The 26022-nt window shown below is 33.0% G+C and overlaps 1 protein-coding gene across 3 annotated transcripts in view; it reads left to right on the plus strand.

Moving 5' to 3' along the window:
- LOC119636641 (14-3-3 protein zeta) overlaps window positions 1-26022 on the plus strand; it is a 46271-nt gene that overhangs the window by 1217 nt on the left and 19032 nt on the right. For all 3 annotated transcript variants that reach the window (XM_038032133.1, XM_038032131.1, XM_038032132.1), the window contains one exon: window positions 3175-3251. The gene's annotated coding sequence lies outside the window, so the exon portion shown is untranslated. Of the gene's footprint in view, window positions 1-3174; window positions 3252-26022 lie in introns of those variants that run through there.

The following is a 26022-nucleotide window of genomic DNA, read 5'->3' on the forward strand; positions in this document are numbered from 1 at the left end:
GAATACACGTTATTGACCTCCAGGTAAGGCTCAATGCTTTTTTTACTTGGTGTAACTTATTCTATACACATCTGCATATGTACATATATCTTTATTCATTTATGTCTATATTATGAAATGCATATATTTATTGCAATGTTAACGTTTGGTAGCGTCATGACTCGGTCTTGCTAATAACACGGCAGTGCAGGGAAAACAATAATTGGTAGAACAAAAAAAAAAAAACGATTGAAAACACAAAAAAGATAATTGAGAAATAAGAGTTTTTTAATTTGTAAAGCCAAAGTGCACATTTGATGTCTTTTCTTCCCCGATGCCGATATCTTTCTCACTTATACATGTCCATTCGATCACTAGTAACATTCAAGCGCGGATTAACAGTGCACACCAGGATGGAGTATCGGTTGCCTTTTGCCTTTAGGAAGAGTCGGAGAAACATTTCTTCATTGAGTAAACCCATCTCCATCCAGAACCAGTTTTAATCTTCAGTCCTATTTCAAGTCAACATGGACTTTAAAATCCGTTATAAGTATCCTCGGATGTGTTCTCTATTCTATTAAATTTTCATTGCAAAGACAGTGTATTCAATGAGTTCTTCGGTTATATGCTGAGAAATATGTAAAACAAACTAGTTTTACTCAACCGTTCCGCTTTGCGAAGCTTTATAAGTCATCAGGTATATACTGCTATTAAGGAGATGGATTCTTTTAAAAAAAAATTATATTCACCTTAGAATGAAAACACTCACCACCGATCTGGGAACCGGTCCGTACCGTGTACCGTCAGATAAAAAAACGAACTTAAACTCAATTGGGAAGAATTTCATATTTCCATTTGTGGTCGTCATCTGTGCTTTTCGGCTGCTATGAGTGTTCCAATAAACGGTGGTCAAACGTTGGGACTCCATCTTAAGCAAAATGTCGCATAATTTTAGCGTAGCATTATCTAGAGGTGTTTAAAGGAGAAGAAGAAGAAATAGGAGAATACAATTTTTTTCTCTCGTATATAATCTATGTATTCGTATGGCATTGAAACTAACATAACGCTTAGTCTAACACGGTACATCTGCACTATTTATACGCACTTAAAGCAACGGTCTGGGCGAGTGGACATTGAAGCAAGACGAACAGACGGACAGACACGCTTAAATCAAATGAGAAAGTGACTCTGTATATATCAGTATAATAAAAGATGGTTCTTCCTTAAGTCCTTCTTTTTATTGTTACATTCGCACAACCTTAATGTACCCTTGCATCACAAGTTGCGTAGGGTATAATGAGAAGACAATCATACCTAAAAGAAAACGAATAACACAGTGTACCCGAGTACGGGTCACTGTTAAGCTCTTCGATGCAGGACATCATTTGAATAAAAGATGGATCTATCTCAAATCCTTCTATATGTCGCGTACATCCGCACAAACTTTATAACTCGCTATAACATTTGATACGGTATTGCTATGATTCTCAGCAAATGCGAATTTTTACTTGCCCTAACACTTGGTCCAGGATAACTTAACCTTGATAAACCTATCTCTAATTGTTCGGCTGAGGTAATGGGCCATTATCCATTAGGTATAATTATTACTTATAACAATTAATCGCTTACGTTGATTCGATTCGCTATATGATTGCAAGGTGAATTGATAAGCGAAAGTTTTTAAAACTACGGTTATTTTAATTCTAATCAAATTTTTGATAAGATTTGTTTTTTTTTTTTTAATGAACCACAGTTAAGAAGTGGGTTAAACAGGGAAACTAGATTCCTTAATGTGTTTTCAGAGTGAAACAAGATGTCAGCGAGTTAGTCAGAGAGATAAGGAGAAAAAAAGAGCGCGAAGAGAAAAGTTACGTTGAAGCATAAAAGAAGACTCCGAAAAAAAATGTCCAAGCGATGCGTCATTGCGCTTTTTTTATAACTATGGTAACACAGAAGAAATAAACCATCGACAGCGAAATAGTAATGTTGTTACAAAAACATATCAAAATGTTTGTTGTCAAGTTATGTGCCGTTAAAAGTTGAAATCACGTGGTAGCAAAGCATAGGTTTTGTGTATAAGGCGGTGGTATTGTAATCACTAAATATTGAAAATAGTATTCGTAGTTTTTTTTTATTAAATACTTTACGACGTTTTTCTAGTATCGACTAAAGGAACGAATAAAATTCTTTACTTCTTAGGGGAGAATGCATGATACTCGCTTTATATTGGTTACAATTTTTTTTTCTAGCCATTGCCACCATTAATTGCCGCAATGATCTAGTAGTTTTGTAAAAATTATGTGGAGAGAGAGACAGAAGCAGAATTTCTTATGTCGGTCTCTCAAAAATGGAAGTGTGCCGTATTTATCATTTTGTATGTGGCACCTACAAATAAGTGTCAGCATCATAAGTCTTTTGGCCGTAATCGTAACTCCATGCATTGGAGACTTTCCATTAATGGTTAACGTTTATAAATTTGTCCACGTCTTTCCAAGTCGTTTCGTTTATTAGCTGTCAAAGATGGCAAGAATAAAAATTTATAAATTTCCGCCTACAGCCAGTGAAAAGTTGATCGTAAAGCTGGTCCTGGTGGGACCCGCTATCATTGAGATTGTTTTGCAATATTTCAAATTAGCTAAGTGTGATGAAAATATAACGTTCACCACCTTAAGGTGAAGATAATTTTCTTCTTGTTTTCGTTTAATTTAATTAAATATGTATTTTTGCAAATATGGGTTTATATAAATCGTGACATCTCTACGGTTATTGTTATTAAACTAAATCTAATCGTCCTTCTCAAAAATGCAGCTTGGAAGCAAAGCGCATGTTTATTTTTCTCTCTTTCTCTATATGTGTTATCTGACTTATTATTTGTGTGAGAATTAATTTGAATGCATACAAATCCTCCAGTTGCTAACTCTAGTTAGATATATTTCAAATGAACACACATGCATACAATGCGTTGAGATTTACTACACCTTCTAAACAAATTTTTTCTCTACACTTGTCTTGTCTACTAGCAAATATGCCTATGTGATTCTCAATAACTTTCTCTCTTCCTCTGTTTCTCGTCCACTCTCTCTTTTTACGGCACTTTATACTCACAATAATTTTTTATACTCTTTGTACATGAAATGTAATAATATTATCTCTCCTCTGCCTGCCTATAATTTTTATTTTACGGAATTTTTTCAGAGTTCTTGTGTCGCTTTTAGTCGTTTGGCTTCGTCGTAGTCGTTGTAGTCGTCGTCGTCATTTCAATTGAAGCAAAAGTAAGTAGATTATTTTCACACAAACAAGATTTTTTATTTCTTACTCACTGACCTCTCCGCAAAAAAAAAGTGAATAACTGGATTTTTCTTTTCAAAGAAAACTATGAATATGTTAAACAATTAAAATAGTGGGTGTTTTACTAGGTTTTTGTGATGAAGAAAGTGTTAATAAAAAAAAAAGTTATGTGTAAACCGAGACCAATTTTCTAATTAATGCTGCCGTTAGAAATTCTCTTTCAGTGTAACAGAGTAATAAGATGTGACTCGTTTTTAACGACCAACGTCGACTTGGCATTGTTAGTGTAGTCAGTCATTCAATCGATAAAAATACTACGCAAAAAAAATTTTTTATGTTTGAAAAAAAAAAGAAAAAAAAGAAAATTCCTAAACTGTGTGGTATGATTATCTCTACATATGTGGATAATATCTCTTTTTTTTCTGTAGGTCTTTCACTTAATAAGAGGAAGAGAATTCTATTATGAAGTGATTTTAATTTTATTGTAAAAGAAATCATGTTTTCATTTCTAAAAATTGAGTTTTACAATTTTTCATATATGGCTTATATTGTTATAAAAAAAAGTGATTATTGCTTGTTGTTTCATGTACGGCGAAATTTTTCTTTTCTTTACTTGCTTTCTATCTAAATGAAGAAAAATGTGACTATTCTTGGGATATTTAAATCGTACGCGTATGATACGTATGCCGAGCAACATAAATATATATATATATAGATATAGATATAATACATATGCATGTGTGCGTGTGTGTATGTACGCGTGTGTGTAATTATATATATACATATATAGGTATATATGAGTTTTCATATGGTTATTGGCTCTCTCATTTATTTGTGTATGCATTTACTCATTTGTCTTCTCTGCAGTGTTTGTTTCTGAAGAATTTTTTTTGTGTGCGCGACAGTGCTTGTGTGTATTTGCATTGTTTAGGTATTAGTAACTCGGCATTATTTCTGCTTTTATATTGCAGATGCCTCTACAAATACACTTATAACTATATGTAAGTCTCTATCAATGGTCGCCAATCGGTGGTTTACGTACCACGCTACGGGACCGGAAAAATTGTCAAAATTAAATCCAATATCTTAATAATAAGAAAATAGAAAAATTAGAAGCCAAAAGTACTTGAGTTCAAATGTTTTAGTATGTATTAGTGATCCCCGGAATTGTAATTTATAGAAAACTGTGTAGTTGCAGCTGATCTACATCAAATTTTAGTAAACCTTTCTCATTCTTTTAAGCCATTAATAATAAATTTTTTTTCATTTCCCACTTCAAATTTTCTTTCAAATATTTTATGTATGATGCCTGAACATAATAATTTTGTTTATCATTTTTTTAAAATAAAAAATAATTTTTTTTTCCGTTTTTTTGAAAATCATTGTATATAATATTACCTCTCTTTAATATATATCCCATTACTCTCACGTTTTTATATGAAAGAAAATGGAAAAATGTTACTCAATGTTCAGTATGAGATTGTGAAGGTTTGAAATGCAACGGCATTCTCTAAATGAGTGCGAAATACGCATTAAGTTCGTTCCACTGTTTAACCAAAATTTCGTAAGAACAACGTGATAACTATTTTACTACATTATATTAGGTAGAAAAATGTTTTTTAAAATATTTTTCTAATGAATATTATTGAATCAAAGATTGCTTATACAAGCGTATCGACATTTAATAAATACCAGCTTTAACTAAGAATATGTTCATTCTTCCAACCCACTTTAAACAGCCGGAAATATTCTGAAGTGACTAGAATCTGTCGATATAGCAAAGGGCAAAGGGAGGAAATACGCATGGAAAAGACCATCTTTTTTATAATAAGGCGCTCTGTTTCACTTTCTTGCATTTGAAGAAAGGATTACACATAGTTCGGCCCTTAAAAACATATAGACTTGGTTAAGTTCAACATGCATCGATTTTCTTGCTGCCAAGTATAGATATATTTATTTAATATCGACAACAGGAAAATTACCGTATTTTGCACTACACGAATAGGTTGGACGATATAAAAACTAGTCCAAATTTACCAAAACCTATTTTTTTTATTAGTTTTGAGATTCTTGATTAGCTTCGCTTTTATTTTGATGATATTGTATAAATACTGTATTGTCCTTTTATTTTTGAAATGGGCGATAAAAACGTTTGTTTTTGGAAACTTTGCTCTTGAATCGGCATTGAAAACCAAATTGCATTTCAAAAACTTTGTTTTGTATGAAAATTAAAGCGAATTATAATTTTTGAACTTAAATAATAAAGAAAATAATTTCTTTTCATAAAAACTCGTTAAGGGAAGTGATGCCTCTAAAAATTCTCATATTGACCGCTTTTTTACGCATCACAGCAAATTTTCGCTTGTTGATTGACTGAATAGAAGAAGTATCAGAAGAATAAGTGCTTAATATAAATTTTGTTTAGGTTGAGGGAAGCTTTGATTAGGTGTTTGCAAAAAAATTGTTACCACTTTTTTACTTGGCAAAGGGATTCATTGTGGAAAATTTGAAACAATTACATATTGTTTCCGTCGTCTTCTGCAACATTTAGCAATACTTTTGGTAACATTGCGATATTTTGTCAAAAGTAGCGATCCACCCACCGACCCAATTCCCCACTTCTCCAATTTTGCCGATCCACGTAGCAGACAACCCATGCTGTATCATGCTGCCATGGCTGGTAAATAAGTTGGGTCAGCGGTCAAATTGAATTGAAGGCAATTCACTTACAATAGGTGAGCAACTTTGAGAAAACCAAACTCGATGTTTTAAAAAATTTTTTGCCTTTGAAAACTTTGAGCAAGTCAATTCATAGGCTTGAAATTTGAGACATTTAGGAAGTTATACATAGGTATGAGTAAAAATTTGGGTAGACGTAATGCCAAAGTGTAAATTAAAACAGTATAAAAAAATTAGCCATCAGATGCGTTGCTCATTCCACCAAAATTTTTGTTTAGGTTCTTTCGACTGGTTTTCATTTTCTTTAAAAATGATACTTCTACTAATTAACAGACTTGAGGAATTTTCGCCTACTGGTCATGTGTATATATATGTATCCACTTTAAAATACGACGAAAGGGACTACTTCAGGTTTTTTTTTTTTCTTTCAAACTGAAATTGAAAAGAAAGAAAAAAAGAAACAAACAGAAGTTACGCTTGCGCTTCCCCTGTAGAAGTTTTTTGTAAATAGACGTAAAATTGATGAACAAAAAAACAAAAATGGTTCCGTTTTTCTTCTCTCCTCCCTGTGGTAATAAGTAGTAAATTTAAAAATTGTTAAACACACACTTTTCAAGAAAAATCATAAAGGAATGGTGATATCAAGGCTTCAGTGCAAATTTCCTTAATGTGTAGTGTGGGGCGCAAAATGAATTAATGTAAGACTTGTTGAGTGAGAACGTGATTGATTTCTTCGAGTTGCAAATATTGTTTTTTTTTTCCTATTTATCTTCAAAGCAATCATTTCTTGAGGTAAATTCAAGGCAGCAATATTTACCCCAGCCAAGGTTCAAGCTAATAAGAAGAAAAGAAAACATTGAAAGCAGTCTAAAGTGATAGAAAAAACAGTGAGCCAGACAGATGATAGGATGTGAAAAGAAATCATTTTTACAAGTTTTCATATGCTTGTCAGCAAACTTTCTTATTACATATATACAAGGTACATATTTCTCGTTTTTTTACTAAATCATCGAATGCATTTTTCCGCACATAATATAATAACGAAATTCTAATGAAATATATTTTGATTAGAGTTGAACCGACTGAAGATTGTTAATTAACTTCGTTGAAAGTTCATATCCATGACAAAGTTTAAAAACCAAAAAAAAAAACAAATGGCGGATTTTACATTATTTTTCAAGTTACACGAAATTCACTATCTCAACCTCAACCACTCTCTATGTTTGTAATGCTGCGTGTAACCATTTCATCTTTATTACTTACTTTTACTTGTATGCCTACACCTGTGTACTCTAATGCGCATGCTATGCTATTCCTTTTTCACTATGATTAAGTGCAGTATTCTTCTTCTTCTTCTTTTTATTTCTCCGATATTTTCATTTTGCTCATCATCAGACGCCTGCACTCATTTTCTCAATTCTTACTACTACTACTTGGTAAACAGAAGAAGAATCGTTATTTTTGTCTGGGTTAATAGAAAATATACACATAATACAGGCCGCGTAGTTAGGAATACTTTCTAACGGAACAGCCATTACTACTTAATATCTTTATTCTTTGGTATTTGTATTTATTTTTTTGCTGCTTGAATAACTAGTATTGAAGAGAAAGAGAGAGAGAGAGAGAGAAAAAAAAAAAGATAGAGACTTGAGGAGTAAAGAAGAAATATCGAAAAGAGAAACTATTTAATTAAAATGAAAAAGCGTTTTTATATAATAAAAGTTCATCTAAAATTAGCAATGCTTCAAAATTTCTTAATGGAATAGATTTGAAAACTAAGTTTTGTGAAGAGACCTACAATGTAACTAAAGTTCACATAAAGAATTCAAATGCATAAAAACAATTGTAAGGGTCATATCGTGTAAAAATGAACGAACGTATGCATGTGTACATTCATTTATTTCTGTTTAACACACCTGAAAATTTAAAGGTGTTCCCTACAACGCCGGTGTTGATCTCGCTACTACAAGAACTAAGGCACGCATTTCTCTGCTACAAAGCTACAGATGTACAATATTTTTGCTTTATGATTCAGATGTTGTCACGATCATATAACGAAACGTACAAACATAGAATCATATATATAAATTCGATATATATGTATATATATATATGCATGAATATCCGCTTTTTTTTATTTAACGTAGCCGGCTTTTGCATATGTGAAGACTCTTCTAGCATTCTCTCCGTGAAAGTTGCGCGCAACGCTCTCTTTGTATCTTATCAATTTTTTTTCTTTTCGTAACTCTCAATTGCGGTTACTCTTTTTCGCCTTCGATAAAGAGAGGTAGAGAGAAAATATAGGAAATCTCTATACTAGAACGCTACGGTGCTATACGTAATATATAAGTATAAGTGATTGAGTTTTTGTGTGCATTTTTATCTTAAAAAAATGTTAAAGTAATTTTATTTTTAACCTTTCCCATATTGTCGGTTTATATATTTGCCAGCCGCACGATCGCGCAATAAGACAACAGTCAGCAGCGAAGCCTATTTTGTTTGTTTTTAAGTTTATTCGCTTTTATGGATTCCTAATGGCGCGTTTACATATTACATTTTTGCATTTTTTTTTTTTTTTCAGTATTTTGTGCATACATACATGTCATAGTTGGAATACTTTATTTATTTATTTTCAATTTTTTTAAAATATTTCTTTTATTTAAAGATTGATTGCTATTCAAATTTGAATTTTACTAGCTTTATTGATTTGTGTTTTGAACGAGTAGAGAGAGGATATAGAGGAAAAAAGAAGAAGAAGAAAAAAATGATTGCAGTAATATTAACAATAATAAAATGCGGGCTATTTAATTTACTTTCATTTTGCTTTACACGTACCCTCACTTACTCATGTTGTTATGTGAGATCGGAATTTTCTTGCAATACACACACACACACACACGTACACGTACACACATACGTTTACATATGGTGCGCCTAATATGATCACAAAGTTTTTCGACTCATTCGCTAATGTATAGATTTGATTCATGCAAGCAATTGTCGGGAGGAATTTTAGAGAAAAAAAAAAAAAGACAAGTTTCGATCAAGGTTATCTATCCATTAATCAGCACATGTGTGTACGTTGTAATGAAGTCGTTAAAATCGACAAAATTTGTCTCTTACGCATAAAAAATTATTTGATTAAATATATATTTTATTTAATATCAGTTATGTGTTGGCTCGCTTGCTCGCTCGCTCAATGCTGTCCGTTCTTATTGCTCTTTATGATTTGCCCCCCTTTTTTTGTCTGCTTTATATGATTATATGTTACTTAATGAAATGTATTCATGATCAAGGTTTTTTTATATAGCTTTTGTTTTTTTTGCTTTTATAGTGAAATGGTTATTGTTTTAGTAGTTCATTGTTTAAGAATACAATGCCGAGCAGTAGTACGCATAACTATACTAAGCTGAGTATGATAACGAAATTAAAAAAGTTTTTTTTTTCTTGCTTCTTAAAGCTCATGAGAAAGATAGAATTTTAAATTTGGGAAATAATTGAAATTAAGGGCGAAAAGTTTTAAAATCTATGGCTTTCTTGTAAACGTGAGTTTTCTGATTAACTGTTAAAAGTGTCAATAATCAAATTTCAAATGACATGCATAAATAAATATGGACATTACAGTCCGGCAAGGTCAACTAATAAATATCCTACACACACACACACACAAACATCGTCTAACACAATTCTTATTATGGGTCAATTTTCATCACCATATATTAAAAGTTGGACATTTTTGCTCTACAAAAAATAGATTTTTTTAAAAATTCTTATTAGGGTAACATCCAAAAAATAGGTTGAGATGGTTCAAATTAGGTACAGTTAATTTTGTTATGTTAGATTACTATTATGATATAATTTTCATCATGACGTTTTAAAAATTCTACCTTTTTATCGTATGAATTTCAGTTTTCTATGAGAGGAGGTCCAAAATATTGCTACAGCCGGTCCAGAGCTTTCATATCTGTTTAAAATGCCGCAATACTACTATTTAGCCACGATTGCAAAAAAATTTTCAAAATTGCAATAGATCGTTATATGGGAGGGTTATAGACAAAGTGGGTCGTTCCGAATCATTTTCATTAGCGTTCGTCCTTGAGTGAAAAAACGTCACTATACCTAGTTTCATCAAAATATCGCAAAAATTGTGATGTGCAGCTTGAACACAAATATACATGAATAGGCAGCAGAAGGATAGGGAGACTGAGATCGATTTAGAAAGTGATACGAAAGATGATTCTGAAACGATTGGTATAACAAAAGGAGAGGTTAAGGCTGTCTTAAGCTCTTCTGTGGGTTACGCACGTCCGCACTACCTTAATGTACCCTGTACTACAAGTGGTGTAGAGTACAAAAATGAAGGTGCAGTGATTTCATTCCTTTAGAATCTCTTTTGAAAAGAACATAATTGATGCGAATTGAATTATAAATTGATTTTAAAGTTACGAAAACAGGGTGTGGAGGTGAGTGGGCGGAAAATTGAACTGAATTATAAGAAAGTTCGCTGACGTTTGTGCTTTAATAAGTTAGATTAACAACGGCTATCACTTTAAATAAATAAGATTTTTATTTACAACAAATCAATAGAATTGTTGGTGAAAGTGTAAAATAACATATATTTGTTTAAAGACATTTTTCATTGTCATATAACCCCAAGGGGGCTCCTCTTTGTGTAAATAAATTGATTCAACTTTAACTTAAATTATCCTCAGCTCCTTACAAATGCATTGTGTTCTTTTTTTTTTTTTTTGTTTATCCCATTGGGGACAATAAATAGATAGTCTCTTTTAGTTACATATTTCTAATATTATTGCTTAGTATCATGAAATGAGGGGGATTACTGATAAAAATAAATGTTTATTTAATTTATATTTATTGGACAATTATTTAATTCATTTGTTTGTGCCGTTGTGCATCCATATAAATGAATACACATGTACCCATCACATTAATGGCACACATTTTAATAATAAAAACAAAATAATCTTAAAGAATGTATGAAAAGGCGATTTTTTTTTTGTTTTTAGTTATGTAAATACATTTAAAATGATATATCAAAAATTGAAAAATGAGTGATTGAAAGAAAAGAATGAAAAAATCCCATGCAGGTGTAGAAACATGCATTGAGCATAGAGAAATAGAAAAGTTGCTACCTGCAAACAAAAAGTAGTTAAATTATATCGTAGTTCATTCATATCGTTTATATCAGGGCATACCATGCCCGGGAATGTTATTGAATGCTATTGCTTAAAATCTTTTACCTAAACGGTTTTCGATCTGATTCAATTCTGCGCAAGTATTTGACTCTCCACCACTTTCTTAAAAAACGTTCTTCGCCAAGTGACATGGGGTCGGGGAACTGGTGGATATCAGCTAACGTTTGGTTGCTTTTTTTTTATTAATCTATTACCTAGACATTTATCGCCGATTTTGTTTCCATTTTCACCTACTATTTATTAAAAACAAAGGCATTTTTCTGAACTAAGAAAAAGAACAAGTAAAAACATAGTAGGCGATGGCCAACGAACACTACTTCGCTTAATCTAAACTGTTGCAATAGCCTTCGTCGGTAAAACATGTCGGTACACCAAGTTTTTTCAAAATTGTCTGAAAATTTGCGTAACAGTATGGGACGGACAGACAAGAAAGCTTAACTCTGGACCGGTCAGTATAATAAAAAGTGGATCCATCTTAAGTACTTCTGGATGATGCAGACTTAATATACCCTTGTACCACAAGTGAAGATAAAAAGATTGTTTAATACATGTCTTTTCCCTTCTATGTATAAACAACAAGTCTTGAATTATAAAAATTCTTTTCTTTAATTTTAAAAAATAAAGTGAAGATGTGGCACTTATCAAAAAACAAATCCTGCTTCTTCGACTTTCGATGGCACAACGGAGGTGCTTGCAAGATTTTACAGAAAAAGAAGAACAAGTGAACAATTTCTGAAAGTAATTTAATATCTAGCGAAAATTTTATTCAAGAAGGAAGGGGAAAAATTTGGCAGAAAAAGTCTGACTAGAGATGCGTTAAGTTCAAGGTGTAGTTCGGGTGAAAATTGAATTGAAATTGTGATGTGACCTCTTAACGGGATCTTGATTGCTTTTAGGATCGTGGCTTCAGGCCGTGACTTTACTTGGCTTGGGCTCTGTAGTGCGATGTCTGGAAATCCTCACTGCCTGCCTGATCAAACCAATAATCGGAAATGGACTTCAACAATTTGTTTAGGGCAATTAAACATACGAGACTGATGAGGCCGATGTACCTGCCTTTGCTGAGCTAGCTAGTTGATTTTATATCTTGTCTCTCGGCCACTTCTCAGACAACGAACACGCAGACAGACGAAATCTAACTTACCGAACGGGCATACCCTAAGCCTTTGGCCTTCTATTACCCGCGCTACGTAACGGTCTTCTTTGGCCCATGATGTCTATGTGAGATCCCGAAGTTGGGTCCAAACACCTCTACCCCAACTTCTCTTTCATAAAACAAAATTTATTTAATGGACATTTTTATATTTCTATTGCGTTTATTTATTTATTTTTTTTGTTACTTTTTTCATATCTTCTTCATACGCTTAGTTTTTAACCGCTTTAACCTTGAAAGTTTTGTTTTATAAAATATAATTGTCCACAAATTATGTGTGAGCGTTTTATTAGCGCGCCTTCCATTGCCACCAATTTTTTTCCTCTTTTATAAGTAGAGATTTTCATATTAGTTTATGTTTCTGTGATAATCCGCAAATATATTAGCGAGCAGGGCAGAGATTAGATATATACAATAATTTACTATTTTTACAATTTTGCAGTGATATTTTTATATTAAACAATACTTGACTCTCCTTCTTAATAGCTTGCCAAAGAAATGCATATTTCTTCTTCTTCCGTAATAATTTCGTTTTCACAATTTATTTCCCAATTTTAAAATATTTCCTAAATTGTTCTCAGACTTTTCGCAAATAATTTGGTATCGCATTTTCGTTACGGATTTCATTCTACATAATTTAATTTCATTTCATATTATTAACTCTCGCATGTTCAGTAATTTTCCCGATATCCAATTTTCAAAAACTTCTTTTAATAACTGTCGTCCCAAGCAGAACAAAGCCCCGTTAAAAACTACGTGAAAAATAATTTCCTCAATGCCTGAGTTTTTTCTTGGTGCGCGAACTTAACAATCCATGTAACGCAAGGTTGCATTCTTAACAAAAATTGTTAAGCAAATGCATACGATACACATCGCGAGATTACTTTTTATTTGAGGGAACATACGTCCGAGTGGCCGAGTAGGCAAGAGTCTCGACTAGCAATTCAATGGTCGTGGGTTCAAATCTCAAGTGAGGTAGAGTTTTTAATAAAGCCGGAAAGCCTTAGATGATAATGCTTTCAGACTTTTAGTCTTAGAATTTATCCTCTGGCTAAAGTTATAATAATAATAAATAATAAAAATAATTGAGGAAACGGATTCTCTGTTACTACTGATGGTATTAGAAAATATTTTTGATGGTCTTTTTTTCTTCCTGGTTAACTATATTATGATTGTCGTTTTTTCCAAGAGCATTTGCGAGATAATTGATTTAACGTATAAAGCAGTGAAAAGCTGAACATCTTTTTTAAAAACGACGTCTATTTTTATTTTCATGCCCTCTCTCAGAACACGCTCTGCACTAAATTTTCTATTGGAATTTTGCTTTCAATCTCAGCTATAAAGAAAATCCGCTAGCCAAACAGTTTAAAAATTTTTAATTAAATTTTGACTTAAGTAATAGTACGTATACACATATATGTATATATATATATATATATATATATATGTCCTTTTTTCGTGGAGAATGTCTTATTTCTAAAACGGACGTGCAGAAATAACGATGACTAAGGAATGGACTACATACATACCTTAAGTGTCATATAATTTAAAACTTTTTTGCAAAAAAATTGTCTACGCTTGCAATTTTTTTTGTCATTTGAAACGCACGAACACAAACAAAACTGAATATAAAGAAAAAGTACTTAGAAGGAAGAGATAAGGAGTTTAAAAGTTTTTAGCTAATATATTTGCAAAACATACCTCTCTACTAGAATTGCAAATGAACTTTGCAAACTAAATGTTCGAACGAAGTAGAGAAAGGAATAAATACTCAAAGAAACTTGTCATTCCCCTTAAGGCCAACGCAGTGCATATAAATGCCAACTGTTAACTAACATTTGTGAAGTGTTCCTGACCTTTGCAATCCTTTAAAATGTTATTAATTTTTTTTTCAATTTCAAAAGATCTTAGCTTTTATAATTGAAAGTTTGACTTTGATGTATCTTGCTCTGGTAATTTATTGTTTTCTTATGAATTGTGTATGTCATTGACTACAAAGTCATCAAAAAAAATTCGATCACATTTAATTGATACGTAATGACGAAAGCAACGATAATGCGAAGAGAAATTAAACAGGAGGGTTCAAGTGCCCATTGGTGACCGGAGCGCGCCCAACACGCTTCAGACTCTTGAGTGTTGACGCAGGCTTTCTACAGATATAAAATTATTAAGCAAATCCTTTAATAAAACTTTTCGGCGTCTTCCAGCTTCTAAATCAATCGAGCCCAAGTTGCTCGTTTACTGTCTGCTGGTGTTTCCAAGCGTCCCGCCTGACTTTAAAATAACAATCGATTTACAAGTCTTTCCTCGCTTTTGACATTTTCCCCCTTGCAAGCCAAAGAGGCTATAAAGGAAAAAGATCGGTCAGGAGAGAGGCAATATAGTTAGATGACTAGCGACTTGTATATCAAAGTTGGTAGATAGTTGAGTGATTGGAAACATATTTAAAACGGTCATAACGTACCTATATGTCATATAGAACGTAAATATTTCCTACGTATTGTAGTTTATAAATCGTTTTTCTGTTTTTTTTTTTTTTTTTTTTGAGCACATAATTGTGATCGACTAACGCTTTTTTCTAAACTTAATCTGATGGGGGGACGTCCGACTAAGCATAATATTTAAAGCTTCAGGTTGCTAATGGTAAATATTTATGCAAAGTTTCATGTAACTATCTGCTATGTACTGTGAGTCAAAGTTTTTTGCCAAAGTGATTGTATTTGTAATTGCGTAGCGCTCCTGATGTGCACACTTAAAAATCGACTTTAAAGCATTTGACGATCAAGAACAATTATATAATTACATATGTAATTACAGATGCGATATAATAAGATCTCTAATATATGCTTCCAGACGTGCATCATCCTTATCCTTATAATGATTGCCAAAAAAACAATTTACAAAAGAATTTACTAAGAATATATTAGAAACTGTAATTAAAGATTGAGGTTTTTGGTTTTACGCCTAAAATCCAAGCCCATGAAAATTTTCAAAAAGCAATTGTCATCTGTCTACGGTTTTATATTTGAACTTAACCATGTGTAGATAGACACAGGCATCTTTTACTAATAAGACCTCTAGGGAGCAATATTTTAACATTGTTAGGTTGATGGTTTTTCTCTTCTACCGTTACTCTATCCGTGATTGTCATAAAAGGGTTTTTCTTTTTTTTTTTTTTTTTTTTTTTTTTGCTCTCAATACGGTATCTAAGGTCTTGTTTTACATGGAATAGAACCTATGCGCTTTAATAATTATATCTTCGCTCTCATTATCTCCCTTTCTCTCTTGCACTATTCTTTACGTGAGCACCAGTTTTTTTGTTGCGATTTTTGCTATAAAATCATATGTTTTGCAAAAGAAAAAAAAAACCTCTCTCTCTCTTTCTCTCTCTCTCTCCCTATCCTCTCTATATTTTGTTACTCGTGCTCTGCTTGTTTGCTCTGCTTACATTTTTCGCATATCCTGCTCAAAAGCAAGAAAACTTTCGAACGCGCAGGGCCGATTATTGATTTTATTTCATCATCGCTACAGTCATCTGCTGCAAGTATTTATCCAATAAATGAAAAAATGGATTTTATTTCTTTTTTTTTTCTTTTTTTGCTATAAAGCAAATTCAACCCAACATCTATCCATCCATTCAACCATCCAATGCATACTACTACACGAAAATGTGCTCCTCTCTTATTAAAAATTATTGTTATAAAGGCATTGAATTCAATTTCCTCTAGCTAACGACGATTCTAATCATAAATTCATCTTATTATCCATCTCATTCCTCTCCCTCTCCCCCCCCATTCCATTAAAATGACTTCATTTAAGAAAGTACCACAAAAAAAAAACTTAATTCTCTCAATGCATTTATGCATTATCTGCGTATGCACTTTATGTTATAGTAAAGAGTGCGTCAGCTTACGATTCTTATAATAACGGGGAGGTTTGTGTAAATCGGCAATGACGCATTAAAACTTTTTCTCTAAATGTTTCCAAACCGTTTAAATAGATTTCAACTGCATCTTAACTCGTCCTCAAGGTTTTCAAACGTGTATAGTCGGCTGACTGATTTGAAATTACCTTTGGTTTTTGTAGTTGTCCGATCAGTTTGAAGTTTCATTTAACTTACGAAACTCAAGACACAATAAAGACTTCCTTAATAACTTCACCTTTCGCTCAAATGTGAAATCCCTCGCATTTGCGAACGCAGAAAAATACCAATAATATGTATAGAGGTCAACCACGCAATGTCAATATTAGTAGTCAGTGATTTTGCTGCCATTACTGATAACGTAAATTGGTATCGATGCTTAAGATCATAATGAGTCAGTGATAGTGTGACGTTATAATTAAGTCATCCATTGAACGTTTATATGTATGTATGAAAATGGGAATAAAATTAAAATTGCGAACTTATTCAAATTTATGAATTCTATATGCAACTTGAACGCGAAAACACACGATTTCAAAACAAGTAAATATATCATAGTCCGGCGACGCCGATCATTGCATGGCCCACGACACTTTGCTTAGTACAGTTGTTCGGTCATTTTTGTAATAGTATACCGAAAAGTACACACTATTTGTTGTATTGCGAAGCCCGCCTATTGAAAGGTAAAGGTCCAAGAAAAATGGACCTATATAATCCAAAGTCCCTACCATTAATTTTTTTTGCGGAAACGCTCCTATGAATTATTAAGATATGAGACATCGTATATGGAGTGGGGGAAGAAATAGACCCATTTTCATCATAAAAAAATTCGCAAATAGGCTTTTTGGGCATATAATAGTTTCCGTTTCATGATGATCCTTATATGCGGTGACATCCGAAAAATAGACCTATGTGGTCCAAATTTAATAAAGTAGATTGCTTTGTCATTTTATAATTATGGGCCAGTTTTCGCCATGAAATACTGGAAATTCGACATTTTCATCATATAAAGCCTTGCTTTATAAGAGAAGGGGTTCCAAAAATTGCCTACTACTTTGTCACTTTTGCTGAGAAATTTTAAAAATTACAATATGTTTTCATATAACGACTTCTCATAATAGGACGTTATACGGGGAGTGGTCAAAAATCGTCACTGTGTCAAATTTCATCAAAATACCTCAAAAAGTGCGGCCTCTAGTTTGAACACAAAAATACATGGATAGATGTCAATCGGATAGACGGACAGACAGACTTAGATCAATTCAGATTATGATTCTGAATCGTTTGGTATAATAAGAGGTGGCTCCATCTTAAGCCCTTCTATGTGTTACATAAGACTGCACTAAGTTGACATACTCTGCGCCACAAGTGGTATAAGGTGGTATAAGGATAAACAAAGCACAATTCTGCCGTGTTACTGCATTTCCTTCTAAAACTGAGTAGTTAACGTTAGTTGTCGCTCTGCAGACTCATAAATTACTGTATGTTTCTATATGACGTCCTTTGTATTACAAGATATACGAACTTTATGTGATTGTGTACCCAGAAGGATATAGGATAAGGACCCCTCTTTTTATTATATCGACCGATTCAAACCAATTTTCCGTCCGTCCAATTTCAGACTGTCTGCCCGTTAGGTTACGCCCCCCCCCGCCCCGCCCCCCTCACCTAATTTCCTTCCCGTATAACCATCCTTAAAAAAGAGTAGTTAAGCAAGAAAATTTAGACCACGTAGGATTATATTTAGGATCCCATCCCATGTACAGATCCTCTTAATTAATATGCAAGCCTTTCTTGTGGAAACAGGGTAATTTTTTTAGTACCTTAAGCCGAAAATGGTTGCAAGAACAAACAGTAGGATCTGTAATAAGAAAATTGATATCACAACATTTACTAAATGCTCGCAGGAAAAAGAAAGAGTTTAAACAATTCTGTTAAACTGCTTTTGTTCACTTTTTCGGTCACTGCCCATATATAAGACCATACTCTGAAAAGTCGTAATGTGGAAAAATATTTGCGATATTCAAAATTGCTCGACAAAAGTGACTAAGGGTATCGTATAGCTTACTTCATAGTGGAATTTTTCTGACCATAACATTTTGCTATTAAGCTTGGCGGCGTCAAGGTCGAAAAATCAATAATACTTTGTTTAAAGAAATCAGCATGAACATCGGCTAATTTTTAGCAGGACTTCCGCGCGTAGTCAACCCAGACACGGGCCGACTAAGTAAAAATTGTTTTTGTCTCGTAAGGTTTTCTCAAATTCTAATAAAAATTTTATCCGAGAACTGTGTGCAATCAGATGTCAGCCAATGTAGGCTATATACCGTGCCTATAAATCGCTTTGTCCCTCCTACCTGGCCATAAAATATTTTAAATATTGAAAAATGTGATTCCATTTCTTGCTGCTCGGGTAAAGTGTATATATGCAAGCATGACTTAAACATGCATATATAGAATTATAAGAAGCTTATACCAAAAGCTGACTGGCAGTGAAATCGCTTGGAAAACGGCGTTTTTTTTTTATCGACTACGGCATATAGATTTTGTATTAATAATGCTTACAACAGTTAAGTGCTTCGTCGTCCCCCTACCTTTGGCAATTTTTCATAAGATGAAAAACAATATGGTTTTACGGTTAGAGAGAGAGAGAGAGAGAGAGGAAGAGAGAGCAAGTGAGAAAATAGGTGAAGGAGAACGATGGATGGTTGGATGGGGGAGAGGCAGGGGACTAGGAAATATGATTTTAATGGACTAATGGAGGCAAATATCTTACTATATATAGGTATGAAAGGTATTTACATTTATGTAGCAATGTTCTCTATCACGTATTGCTATTGATGTGTTCTGGTTTCTGCTCTCAAAATGAGTTAGTGGTTTATATGAGCCATTAGTTTCAAATCACTTGATCAAGCCAAAGGGATGGAACCGATATTTAAAAACTAATTCCTACTACGTTCGATATAATTTAGAGACTTTTTTAAAATATTTTTCATTTTTCCTGCATGTTTAATGATTTAATAAAACAACTATTTATTATATAAAAGAGAATTAAATGAAATCAGACTTGTGTTCATCGACCAAGAGAGAAACGTTTACAACGTTTAAGAAGAAGTTTCCGGCCATTCATAAAGTATTTACAAACGTGCTCGTGAAAACGAACCAAATCGATTAAGGGATACCCCTACAGAGCGGTATAATATAAGAAGTAAATTTCATCACTTCATCACTAATAAAATACAACAACAGACACACAATCAAAATGTATGAATATATAATGTTCATCATTATTTGCTTTGCTTTAAAGATTTATGCACCCGAACGCACGCTAGTCATAAAGTATTTATACCCATCTTCCTGCAATTACTATTGATTGAAACAACATAGCATTAATCTTTTACATATAAAAATATTTTTCTTATTAAAAAAAAGAGAATTAAATGAAATAGACTTGTTGTGTGTTACTTTTGTTTTTTTATACCCGTCAACATTCACAAAGTACTTGTACTTGTACCTACTGACTAGCGTAAGTTCTTGGACGCAGCCTTGTTCTTGAAAATGATTCGAATCGAGGCGATATCAAATAAGAAGTGAGTCGTCTCTTGGGCATGTACGATGGATGTTAAAAGATTCGGCCGCTGATCTGAATATAATTTTCTTCTTCTTGTTTGTTTTGCCTTAGAGATTATTCTACAACGTGGAATGCAGTTTTGATGCCACTAACGGCAAATGGGTTGCATACAAGTCTAGCAGAAACATTTATTGTTCTTTTTTTTGTATAGTTTTACTCGACAAAATTTGTTTTTACTGCATCTTCAGAAAAACCTCCCTTGACATTAGTAATCAGTTACTAATATGCTTTTATTCCATAAATTAAATGCTAATCAAATCAACCGCAACAAGTAAGAAAGATGGTCCTTCTCCTTCTCCTCCGTTATCTGACGCGAATCTGACGGGTGCCTCACTTAGCAAATCGATTAACTCCGCATGATTGACTCCCTCATTTAAAACCATTCTCCTCTCCAATACTAAATAAGAAAATGTTGTTGTTAGTAATTGAGTAATCAACAATTCATTTCAGAAGCTAATCAAGCCAAACCAATAAGGACTGTTAATGCGGATAATAAAATAAATTAAGTTAAAAACACTTTTTAACAAAGCAATGAAAAGTTCAAGATATGTGCGCTAATCGTTTTCTATTGCTACTAATAAGTACACGATGTAAAAAAGCAGTTTTATCACTTTTTTTTTTATTTACTATTGGGGTTATGGAGTAGCTAGCTAATCGACCTGGCAAGTGGAGCACGCATATGTGAATCGGATCATTTAAGAAAACTTGTGTTTTTTATCCATAAGTTTAGTAAGAGGAAGTCTCTTTTTTAAAATGGAATAAATTTGTAAAATAAGCAATGGCGGCCGGTGGAGAAATAACACGAATCGAAAAGCGAGAAACTCTTCACGAGTGAGAAGGGGGAACACAAAGGTAAAAAAGAAACTATTCGACATAATTCACGAAGAAGTGAAAAGAGTCGCATCGCATGGATACCAAAAATTGTTCAGGCAATGCCAAGGCCTACAACAAAGATGCCAGGATTATTTACGACAAAGTGTATACGCATACTAAGGAAGACAAAGCCACAAAGAAAGGAGCAGGAAAGGTCATGGCGAAAACGATATGGGTGGAACGGATAAGAAGCTTCACTCTATGCAGGAAACGAAAATCTGTGAAAATGAGTGAAAAGTAGCCTCGCCGCAGACATTAAGCGAAGAAAAGCTCCTGGGAACCTCAGTGACGAAGTCTATCCTGATTCCAAATAATAGCCGTCAGCGAAAACGTATTCCATAATATGTGGCAAAGACTATGCCCTGCCTCTTCTCTGCACCTTAATGAAACAAAGTAGGCTAACAGCCAATATACTGAGTAACATCGAACAGACGCCACGACGCGACAGTCACAAGCCACTTTTTTTTTTGGTGTTCTGCTCCGAAAGATACCAAGCTCACAAAAACTGTGATGTGAGAGGGAACACGTTCTTTTGTCTTATATATGGCTTAGCGACCAACGGTTGTGTCTGGAAATTCCACGCCTGCAGCTGATTGACACCACACGGTTTATATATTGCATATAAAAAATTTCCTTTCGATTTGTCACGCTACCTGCTACCATATGTTGCGGTCTCATCAACGACTCTTAGCGACAACTTCAAAAAAGTGGGTGAATGGAACATGTAACAGAAACTAAGAAGATTTTATTGTGATAGAATTATGGTGTTATTGGAGCGTTGTGTTGTTAAACGAAGTGTCGACTTCCCTCAACATTTTTTCTGTTCTCTCTCCCTGCTTCCTAGTAGATAACTTTTAAGTGCTTGATAAGTGTTTCAAGTCAAGTGATAAAATGAATACATCCCCCATCTTGTTGATGAATGTACAACTTGCGGTATTACTACCAACAACGTCATGTATATTCGAATCTTTAAAAAGTGAAAAAAAAAGAAGAAAAACTAAATTCTATAGGAGAAGAGACCGACCGACTGCTGTGAAAAAAAAGAGTAAAACACAAGGTCGTGACTATTGTTGGGCATTTTATACTCACAGTATTATTCAGATTGTTGTTGCTATTTTCATGTTTCACTTTTTCTGTTCGTTTTATTACATATTACATAAAAGATTTTATCTGTTGTTATTGTTAATGTTCATGTGCAGTAAGTAATGCAGGCCTAAAAACTGTCATCGGCAGTAGTTTCTATTTAAATTGTTCTCTTTCTCTTTGAAAGAGAATGTTGAGGTTTTGTTTGAGATATATGTATAATAGGCGCAAGAAAGAAAAAAAAAACAAAAAAAAAAGGGCATAAGAGCAAAACAATTAATATTTCAACATAAACATCGTTCATGTGTTCGTTCGTATTACATACATTATATATATATATATATATATATATATATATATTTTTTTTTTTTTGTTTTCTTTTCGAAAATGTACAGTTGTTTTTGCGGCTGCCTGCCATTATCGTGTATACGCGTACAACACCACCTACCTAGAAGTTTATATATTATTATTATTGTTTATATGAGAATTAATTTCGATGAATTTGTTATTAAATACGCTCTTTGGGAGATGTTATAGATGTTGCTTATGAGATAACCTTTAACTTAAACAATCTTAAGATAAATGTCAGGGTCCTATCATTACCCCACCATACATATAATATGAATATATATGCATTTTCATTTTGTTGTGCCCCTTTTTCTCAGGGAAATTACTCTTGATATTTAACTAATTTCTTCGGTTCATTATTGTCACTCATTGTTGGCGTTTATAATATTCATTCATTTGGTTGGAAATTTTGTTCAGGCTTGTAATTGATAGCTAGCTGTTGTTAAAATGAAACTGCATTGATGTGGTGCGCTGCTACTACCTCAACTTACTCGTTCTTTTCACATTTCATTCTTGTCGCTTCAATGAAACCTCCTTTCATTCATAACCAACCATTTCATCAATGTCAATAACAGTAACACACAATAAAGTGCTGTAATTTAATATCCTTCTTAACACTTGATTAAGCTTCAAGAAGAAGTGTTTTATGTCCCAAGTAAAGAATAATTCTTTAAAAAAAAAAAAAAAAAAAAAAAAAAATTAAACAAAATGGTAATAATTTCATGTATTTGGGACAGTTTAAAAAGAAGAGGAAGAAGAAGAACAAGAAGAGACGATTCATATATGTAAGTTATACGTACTTGCCAACCACTTTTCGCCTAAATGTGGTTAAAACACTTAAAATCCAAACCAATCAACTAACCAAGTAACTAACCAACCAACCAACCAACCAACCAACCATACTACCAGCGCAAGCACCAATAGTAGTAGTATATCATCACCCACATTTTATTTAAATTGCACACATTACGTGTTCATATATATATATTCTTACCACTTACTGTATACCCTGTAGGTTAGGTTAGTAACCCAATATATGCACAACGCGCAGTATAGCTGGTTGACATTTCCATAAGCCATACATACGTACGTAAGTAAGTATGTATGTATTTATTACTATATAAAACAGTTAGAAATTAATGTAATTGAAATGTAAAGTCTTTTATACTCTCATTGCCATATATATCAGTAAAACATTTCAATTACTGTCATGTTAAATGTGATAATGTCTGAATAGTAAGTTAACTGCGGAGATATGATTACCAACACTAATTTAAATTAATTTATTTAAATAAATACTTTACAGTGCAACTATTTAAGAATTGGCTGCAAACGAATGCTTAAATACAACAACAACAACAACAGTCATCTCTCATTAAATGAACAGCAGTTACGCGTACATCAAGTTAAAAGAATACTTTTTTTTGCAATTTTTTTTTATTTTTAAATTTAAGTCAGACATACGCAGTGGGAATTAAAGGAAACAAAAATCTAATCATGATTAGTGGATAGAATCTTGTCTTACTTTAGGTATCCATCGTCATCATCACTATTATTATTATAATGATAACTGTAGCTTGAGAGTTTTGAGATGGTCTCCTTCCCTTCAGATTCATCTCTCTGTCATTTATTGTGTAACTAAAACATCCTCAGCTCCGCAGATTCATCCGAAGCCGATATGTGACTGGCCTGTCTATTCAATTCTAATCTATATGATAAGTTGTTATCAAATATATTTACTGTAAAGCCTTTAGAGCTCTTTATTAAATTGTTTAACGTGTCGACCGCAACCGTTAGGTGTTTTACACAACATTTTATATTTTCTACAACATTTTACAATATTTTTGCCAACATTTGCGATATCATGTCGAAAGAACTTATATTGGTTTGGCAGCGACCCATTTACGAATTTCTTCATCTTTACGTACCCACATGCCTGCGCTGATCTAATCAAGTGGTAAATCAGGAGGCGCCATGGCCGTTGGATACACTTAGTGTGCAAGAAATTCTTTTTCGAACTGTAATAGTGCTTGCTCTGAAAGACTCTACCTACGCAGAGATCCGTTTCATTTAATCGAATTTTTTTGATATAAATACTAGTTAGAGCCGATATTGTTTAACATGACGCGTCATCTAATCACTTTTCCTGAACATATTAGCTATAATCGGCTTGAATATCATTACGGTACACCGTACTTGCGGTAGGCGGATTTTTTACCGCTATTACGACATAAGCAGGCAATATTTTGCCAAACCTGCTTTTCGGTAATGCATGTCGGCGAAAAATTAACTTTCTATTGTAAAAAATATCCATTACTGCTGCCATTATTATTTGTCAACCATGAGAAGAAGAGACACATCAATCATTGATGTAATGATGGAATTTTCTAAAGAGCTTGTTGCATTATTCAGGGCTGAAAAGTCAAGTTTAAGAACTATTCGATTGAAATGAATTCACAAAGTAAAACCAAGGTAGTATATAAGCCAAGATAAATGTAAAATTGTCTCGTTTTTATGTAAATTGTTAACGTTGCTACTGCTCATACATAATACAGCCTTTTGACTTTCATTTTTTTTTTTTTTTTTTGTCCTTCTTAAACACTTGATTAACCTCCAACAAATATTACTACTACCAATACTACTAATACAACAACATGGTGTCCTTTTCATTTAATACAATTTAACCTGAATTGTTGAACCGAAAAAATCGATTTCGTTATTTTGTTTGGTTTCGTTTAGAAAAATATTAAATTTTGTAAAGAAATATCCTTATTTGGCAGACAAAACGGCGCCTTGATCTTTTTTTCTTCGTCTCTTTTTTTTTGTTTTTTCCAACAAACGCAGCATAGCATATAAACAATGCGAGTCTATCCGGATACATAATAGATGCATTGTGCATGTGCGTGTTCCTTCGCCCATCCTTATAGAAACAAGAAACAAGAAACAAATTAAAGAAGCTGCGACGACCCCAAAATGTAAAGTGCTACCCCGTTTGTAAAATAATAAAACAATTTCGTTATTTTATGACTTTCGAATTTATTTATATTTCTATGTAAGTGCTGTTACCGCATTAATGGCATTTCATACAAAAAGTTATTTATACGCTCACATTCATCACATATTCATTATTTTACTATAATTGCATATTTGAAAGAGGAATTGAAAAAAGATTCGTTTTTTTTTTTTTAATTTTGTTTTTCGTCCTAAAACTTTTCCTCTTCCTACTCATTCCCATTCTTCGTAAACGTTTTTATTTCTAATAGCATAGTATGTTTTTAAGTGTGTGTATAGGAATTTTCATTTTTTATGCTGCAATGGCTTTTTCGTTTTTTTTTTTTTTTTTTTTTTGCACAACATGCCCTTGTTCCAGTATAACGCATGCAAGCATATATAGTATAGTGTAGAGTATATAGCGTTTTATTTTAAATGTGTGTGTGCATGTGGTCTTATTATATGCAAGAGACACTGATTTTCGTCGTGTTGCCAACTTAAAAAACCCAACCCATCACATCAACTATTATACACCACACACCAGGCCATCATAATGATAAAAAATATAAAATTCTTATATATATATATATATATATGCTCTGGTTTTACGATACTTCGTTTTCCGTTTTAGAGTGATGACAACTGACAACCCTTCTCACCGTACGATATGCGATTTTCATGCATTCTCTTTCGGGAGGAAATAAGTCACTCATTTCTTTATGCGCAGAAAATTTAATCCTTGTCTTCTTTAAACTCTCTCTCTCTCTCTCACCCGCTCTCTTTCTCTTTTACCCTCTCTCTTAACATAAATATACACTTTCTCTTCTATAGGTTCTCTTTGGTTTTTCTATTGGTAGCT

Source organism: Glossina fuscipes, unplaced genomic scaffold, assembly GCF_014805625.2.
Source record: "Glossina fuscipes isolate IAEA_lab_2018 unplaced genomic scaffold, Yale_Gfus_2 28, whole genome shotgun sequence".
NCBI classification, from domain to species: Eukaryota; Metazoa; Arthropoda; class Insecta; order Diptera; family Glossinidae; genus Glossina; species Glossina fuscipes.